We start from the raw sequence: 7,636 nt of genomic DNA, 5'->3' as shown, positions 1-7,636 counted from the left end.
TCTCCTGGGCATGGAGTTTACCAGAGCTTCACAGGTTGCCACTGGAATGCTTTTCCACTCCTCCATGACGACATCACGGAGCTGGTGGATATTCGAGACTTTGCGCTCCTCCACCTTCCGCTTGAGGATGCCCCAAAGATGTTCTATTGGGTTTAGGTCTGGAGACATGCTTGGCCAGTCCATCACCTTTACCTTCAGCCTCTTCAATAAAGCAGTGGTCGTCTTAGAGGTGTGTTTGGGGTCATTATCATGCTGGAACACTGCCCTGCGACCCAGTTTCCGGAGGGAGGGGATCATGCTCTGCTTCAGTATTTCACAGTACATATTGGAGTTCATGTGTCCCTCAATGAAATGTAACTCCCCAACACCTGCTGCACTCATGCAGCCCCAGACCATGGCATTCCCACCACCATGCTTGACTGTAGGCATGACACACTTATCTTTGTACTCCTCACCTGATTGCCGCCACACATGCTTGAGACCATCTAAACCAAACAAATTAATCTTGGTCTCATCAGACCATAGGACATGGTTCCAGTAATCCATGTCCTTTGTTGACATGTCTTCAACAAACTGTTTGCGGGCTTTCTTGTGTAGAGACTTCAGAAGAGGCTTCCTTCTGGGGTGACAGCCATGCAGACCAATTTGATGTAGTGTGCGGCGTATGGTCTGAGCACTGACAGGCTGACCCCCCACCTTTTCAATCTCTGCAGCAATGCTGACAGCACTCCTGCGCCTATTTTTTAAAGACAGCAGTTGGATGTGACGCTGAGCACGTGCACTCAGCTTCTTTGGACGACCAACGCGAGGTCTGTTCTGAGTGGACCCTGCTCCTTTAAAACGCTGGATGATCTTGGCCACTGTGCTGCAGCTCAGTTTCAGGGTGTTGGCAATCTTCTTGTAGCCTTGGCCATCTTCATGTAGCGCAACAATTCGTCTTTTAAGATCCTCAGAGAGTTCTTTGCCATGAGGTGCCATGTTGGAACTTTCAGTGACCAGAATGAGAGAGTGTGAGAGCTGTACTACTAAATTGAACACACCTGCTCCCTATGCACACCTGAGACCTAGTAACACTAACAAATCACATGACATTTTGGAGGGAAAATGACAAGCAGTGCTCAATTTGGACATTTAGGGGTGTAGTCTCTTAGGGGTGTACTCACTTTTGTTGCCGGTGGTTTAGACATTAATGGCTGTATATTGAGTTATTTTGAGGGAAGAATAAATTTACACTGTTATATAAGCTGCGCACAGACTACTTTTCATTGTGTCAAAGTGTCATTTTGTCAGTGTTGTCCCATTAAAAGATATACTTAAATATCTGCAGAAATGTGAGGGGTGTACTCACTTTTGTGATACACTGTACATGTATGAGATATATACAGTACATATACATTTATGAGATATATACATATACATTCATGAGGTATACATACATACATTTATGAGGTATACATTCATATACATTTTTTAGATATATACATATACATTCATGAGGTATACATATACATTTATGAGGTATACATACATATACATTTATGAGGTATACATACATATACATTTATGAGATATACATATACATTTATGAGATATATACATATATATTTATGAGATATATACATTTATGAGGTGTACATACATACACATTTATGAGATATATACATATACATTTATGAGGTGTACATACATATACATTTATGAGGTATACATACATATACATTTATGAGGTATACATACATATACATTTATGAGGTATACATACATATACATTTATGAGGTGTACATACATATACATTTATGAGATATACATACATATACATTTATGAGGTGTACATACATATACATTTATGAGGTATACATACATATACATTTATGAGGTGTACATACATATACATTTATGAGGTGTACATACATATACATTTATGAGATATACATACATATACATTTATGAGGTATACATACATATACATTTATGAGGTGTACATACATATACATTTATGAGGTGTACATACATATACATTTATGAGGTATACATACATATACATTTATGAGGTGTACATACATATACATTTATGAGGTGTACATACATATACATTTATGAGGTGTACATACATATACATTTATGAGGTATACATACATATACATTTATGAGGTATACATACATATACATTTATGAGGTGTACATACATATACATTTATGAGGTGTACATACATATACATTTATGAGATATACATACATATACATTTATGAGGTATACATACATATACATTTATGAGATATACATACATATACATTTATGAGGTGTACATACATATACATTTATGAGGTGTACATACATATACATTTATGAGATATACATACATATACATTTATGAGGTATACATACATATACATTTATGAGGTATACATACATATACATTTATGAGGTGTACATACATATACATTTATGAAATATACATATACATTCATGAGATATATACAGTACATATACATTTATGAGATATATACATATACATTCATGAGGTATACATACATACATTTATGAGGTATACATTCATATACATTTTTGAGATATATACATATACATTCATAAAGTATACATACATATACATTTATGAGGTATACATACATATATATTTATGAGGTGTACATACATATACATTTATGAGATAAACATATACATTTATGAGATATATACATATATATTTATGAGATATATACATTTATGAGGTGTACATACATACACATTTATGAGATATATACATATACATTTATGAGATATATACATTTATGAGGTGTACATACATACACATTTATGAGATATATACATATACATTCATGAGGTGTACATACATATACCTTTATGAGGTGTACATACATATACATTTATGAGATATATACATACACATTTATGAGGTATACATACATATACATTTATGATATATATATAAATACATATACATTTATGAGGTACATATACATATACATTATATATAAGGTACATATACGTACATTTATGAGGTATATATTGTTTATATATGTACATATGTATAAATATATGGTTTATTGTACACAAACACGTGTATGTACTTTACTGTAGTGACTCTGATTTTACTGACCGGTGCTTTAAACGGCGGGACTCTCTGCAGCTTTAATTAGCTCGGACGATAACGACAGTATAAAAAGTAAACGATTAGCAGAGGAGCCGCGCGGAGGCTAGCGGGACGGGAGTCAATAATCCGTCGCTTTATCACCGGAGCACCGAATCACCGAGACGCTTATCGTCGTTATAACTCGCTCGTTTCTGCCTAATGAAATTCAGGAGCTGACCGGTTGAGTGGACAGAAGCTGTGGGAGAGAGAAACGAGCGCCGGCCCATTTTTAATGATCCGCTAATAAAGTGTTTCTGCTCCACACGAATATTTACCTGCTCGGCGCACCGTGATCAAATGCTGGATAAATACCAAGTACCTCATTCTCCTCCCAGCCATTAGTATGTGGACACCTGATTGTAAACGTTTTGCACATCCTATTTGAAAACAATGGGCTTTTATATCGAGTTGACTGTCCTCTGCAACTATAACAGCCTCCACAGTTTTTTGTTCTGGATTTTTCCCCCTGTACCTTTACAATTCACGATTTGTGAATGCGCTGGTGCTCGCACAAGACCCAATCTGATCACCACACGTCCCAAAAGGCACACGTCTGATTCGCGGCAACTAGTTATCATTCATCAGTTCTGGTTTCCCAAACAGAGCCATATCGCGTACGGAGAGACACGCTAAGCTCCACGTGGAACCCCCCCCCCCCCCCCCCCAAACAAATTTTTTATTTTTTTATAAATAAATAAAATAAACCAATTAAATAAAGAATATTTATAAATAAATAATAAATAATAAATAGTACACACATGAGGGCGTTTCCCGCCTGTGCTGGCAATCAAATTCTCTCAGAATTACGAAACTATAATATAAAATTCTGATATTATGAACCATCTTTACCGGGGTGTCAGTAATCCTGGAGTCTGTAACCGTCTCTCTCTCTTCTAGACTGGGATTATTTATCTCGCTGAGCATTTTCTCGCCCGTGACTCTCAAAGGTCAGCGGGTGCCGGACGTGACATTTCTGACAGAATTGACCTTTCAATCCAACCATGATAAAAAACGTCTCATCCGTTTGTGATGCAGCACATTAGCGATTCATGATACACCATAATGCCTTAAGTATGTGGACGCCCCTCACGTCTGTTCTGCTCATGTTGGTTCCTGGTCGACCTTCAGCTCCAGCCCTGATCAGGATGAAGCTCTTAATAAAGACGAATGAATCTAATTCTGCTGAAATGAAGCACCGTCAGTGTTTGGAACCTCAGTGTAGCTAATTCGCAGCAAATCAGTCCACGCGGTGCCAGATTGGACCCACTTTAAGGCAAGTTTGACCTTTTTCCAGCGTCCTTGGTGCACCACTGTGTGTATTTATCCTCTGAATTCTGAATACGATAGCGTCCACTTCAAAGTAGCTCTGCTTGTTCTAAACGTCTTGATGGTTGCCGTCATAGACTTTGAAAATTTTTAACACTCACTGTCCATTTTATCAGCTCCACTTATCATATAGAAGCACTTTCTACAATAGTTCTACAATTACCGACTGTAGTCCATCTGTTTCTCTACATACTTTGTTACCCCCCTTTCACCCTGTTCTTCAATGGTCAGGACCCCCACAGGACCACCACAGAGCAGGTATTATTTAGGTGGTGGATGATTCTCAGCACTGCAGTGACACTGACATGGTGGTGGTGGTGTGTTAGTGTGTGTTGTGCTGGTATGAGTGGATCAGACACAGCAGCGCTGCTGGAGTTTTTAAACACCTCACTGTCACTGCTGGACTGAGAATAGTCCACCAACCAAAAATATCCAGCCAACAGCGCCCAGTGGGCAGCGTCCTGTGACCACTGATATATATAGTATACCATATATGTTCTATATGGTAAGTGGAGCTGATAAAATGGACAGTGAGTGTAGAAACAAGGAGGTGGTTTTAATGTTATGCCTGATCAGTGTATTTTGGTTGATGTACTGGTTTATTTCTGGTGAGCTGATTGTCCTCATAGGAGCTTCATCACCTGGATCTGCTTCAGCGGGATCTGCATGAACAACTGAATCAACATCTTTGGTAGTCGCCGTCCGTTGACTTTTGCACTTGTGTGGTGGGTGAATCAAATACGTGTCCAATCTAAAAGACCCCCCGTAGCCTATAGGTACTTTAAAACAGAGTTATGACATCACAAGATCTTCTTTGCTCTACTCTAGACTCGCTGAGGCCCCCTAGAGATGCTAAACCTCAATGACCAGTTCCAGGGGACCAGTAATTACAGAGCCAGTTTATATGTAAATAACTAAATAAATAAACCAGTATGGATGGAGGAAGTGAAGCGTTGAACGGTGGAATGTGAACGAACGCGATTGCACCGATCCGGTAATCCAATCAGAACCCGAATAAATAAATGTCAAGCGCTGAACGCGAACCCATAAACTTCAGTAACTGGAATGAAAAGGATCAGGTTAAGGATCTTACGAACGTGCATTTTATTGCGGTGCGGCGCCGAGCTCGGAATAATGGATAGATCCGGCAGCCGAGCGAGCGTCGCGTTATTAATCTTGATTTACGGCTCGGTGGGGTGGGGGTGGGGTGTTGTCACGTCTGGCTCCACGGCGTATCGTATCGCTTGGCATTAAATTCAATCAACGTCGTGTCACGGTGCGACGCGAAAGGCGTCGGTGCGGCTGTTAATAACAGAGGAAGCACGAGTTCTAGATCTGGAGGGGCTCTGGATAAACTTTAGGATTGGCCTAATTTGGACCATCCACTCACTTACTTTCTTAACCGCTTATCCAGTTAGGGCCGTGGGGGGGTGCTGGAGCCTATCCCAGCTTTTCAATGTGCGCAAGGCACACAGTAACACCCTGGATGTGGCGCCAGTCCACCGCAGGGCAGACACACACACATATTCACTTATAGGGTAATTCCGACATGGGGAGAACATGCAAACTCCACACAGAAAGGGATCAAACCCAGGACCTTCTTGCTGTGAGGCGACAGTGCTACTCACCGAGCCACTGTGCCACCCATTTGGACATCCATAGGTGTTGCTAACAGGTGTATTAAATAAAATACTGGAAAAGGTGGACCATGATGGTGGTCCATAAAGCTGCCAATGTTCTGGTAGAACCTGTGGGACCTGCACTGAGCCCTTACATCAACCACACTCAACATCTTAGACTATTTTCACTGCTTTTTTGACTAAATGGTCACTAATTCTCACAGATACCCTCCAAATTCTGTCTGGAGACTCTTATAGATCTAAAGGAACAGGAGGAAGGGGTTCCTCTGGAATGCCCATGAATTCGAAATGGAATCCAACCATCTCATGGTCTAGATACTCTCATGGTGTCTACATACTTTTAACGCAGTTTATAAGACTTTGATCATCAGGATCTCTAGCTCGGTCCTTTCACGCCTCGTAGGCGTTTTACGACCCCCGTCCATCCATATTTAAATATTTAAACATCAATCGCTTCTCCGGCGGTCATCAAGAACCCGACAGGGAGAAAGTCCAGCTGTAAAAGTGAAATGGAAGAAATTAGGCTTTGAGAGACGCTATAAATTTCAGCCTGCTCGGAATAAAATGTAATTCGGCTTATTAAACACAGCCAGGCTCTTCCAGGCAATTAAAAATGGGCAAAAGTATTAGGACGCCCCTTCTGACGGTTGCTAACAGGTGTAATAAATCAGTCATATAAAGGAAATCACATGCTTACGATTTGCCCGTGACCTTACAAAGACGGGAAGAAAAGCTCAGATCGAGGAAACTGGTCCAAATACTTCATCCCTAATAAACTGGACCATCAAGGGAACATCACTTGAGGCTTTCTTGACCAACATCAGCGCCCAGCCATACAAACACTGTCATTTTTTGACCAAACAAGCACAAATTCCCACAGTCATACATCAAACATGTGTGAGAAGCGTTGTAGATGTTCTAACGGGACGTCCGACAACCTCACGATAAGGTGTCCAAACACAACATCTTAGATGTTCGCCTGATGCTTTTAGGTGAATTGGAAGGCCTCTGGAGACCAGGGCGTCTCCAGCACACACCAGGAAAACATCTGTAGTCGGTTGTTGTGGCTTCACATGAGCGAATAATCCGGAGAGGAACGAAACGATGACGGGAATCCATTCATCAAGATTCTGGAGGTTTTCCATCCACTGGTTTGTTCTCTCGCTTGTTTTCTCTTCCGTCTCTCTCTTCGCCAGCAGCCTGCTGGGAAATCGCGGCTAATCGGCGCATCCAGTCTGAGAGAAGAGCCGTGTGTTTATTGGTAAACGCAGCCCGTGGCTAAGCGTGCTAATAACAGGAGTTGGTGGTTCACGTTTTTCTTTAAACAGCAGCCCTGACGCCCCGGGACGCCGCTGTACACTCGCTGCATGTTCCTCTTCCTCCCGTAATTACAATAAAAATCTTCCTAAAATCTTAGTTTTCTGTTTCCAGGCCCAAAAACAGATATCGATGTGACGGTGACGATTAGCGGCGCGGATTATTGCTTCCCTCCGGAGCACAATAACGCACAGAGCAAA

This window comes from Trichomycterus rosablanca, chromosome 21, assembly GCF_030014385.1.
Source record: "Trichomycterus rosablanca isolate fTriRos1 chromosome 21, fTriRos1.hap1, whole genome shotgun sequence".
Taxonomy (NCBI): Eukaryota; Metazoa; Chordata; class Actinopteri; order Siluriformes; family Trichomycteridae; genus Trichomycterus; species Trichomycterus rosablanca.
Note: the sequence above shows the minus strand (reverse complement) of the source record.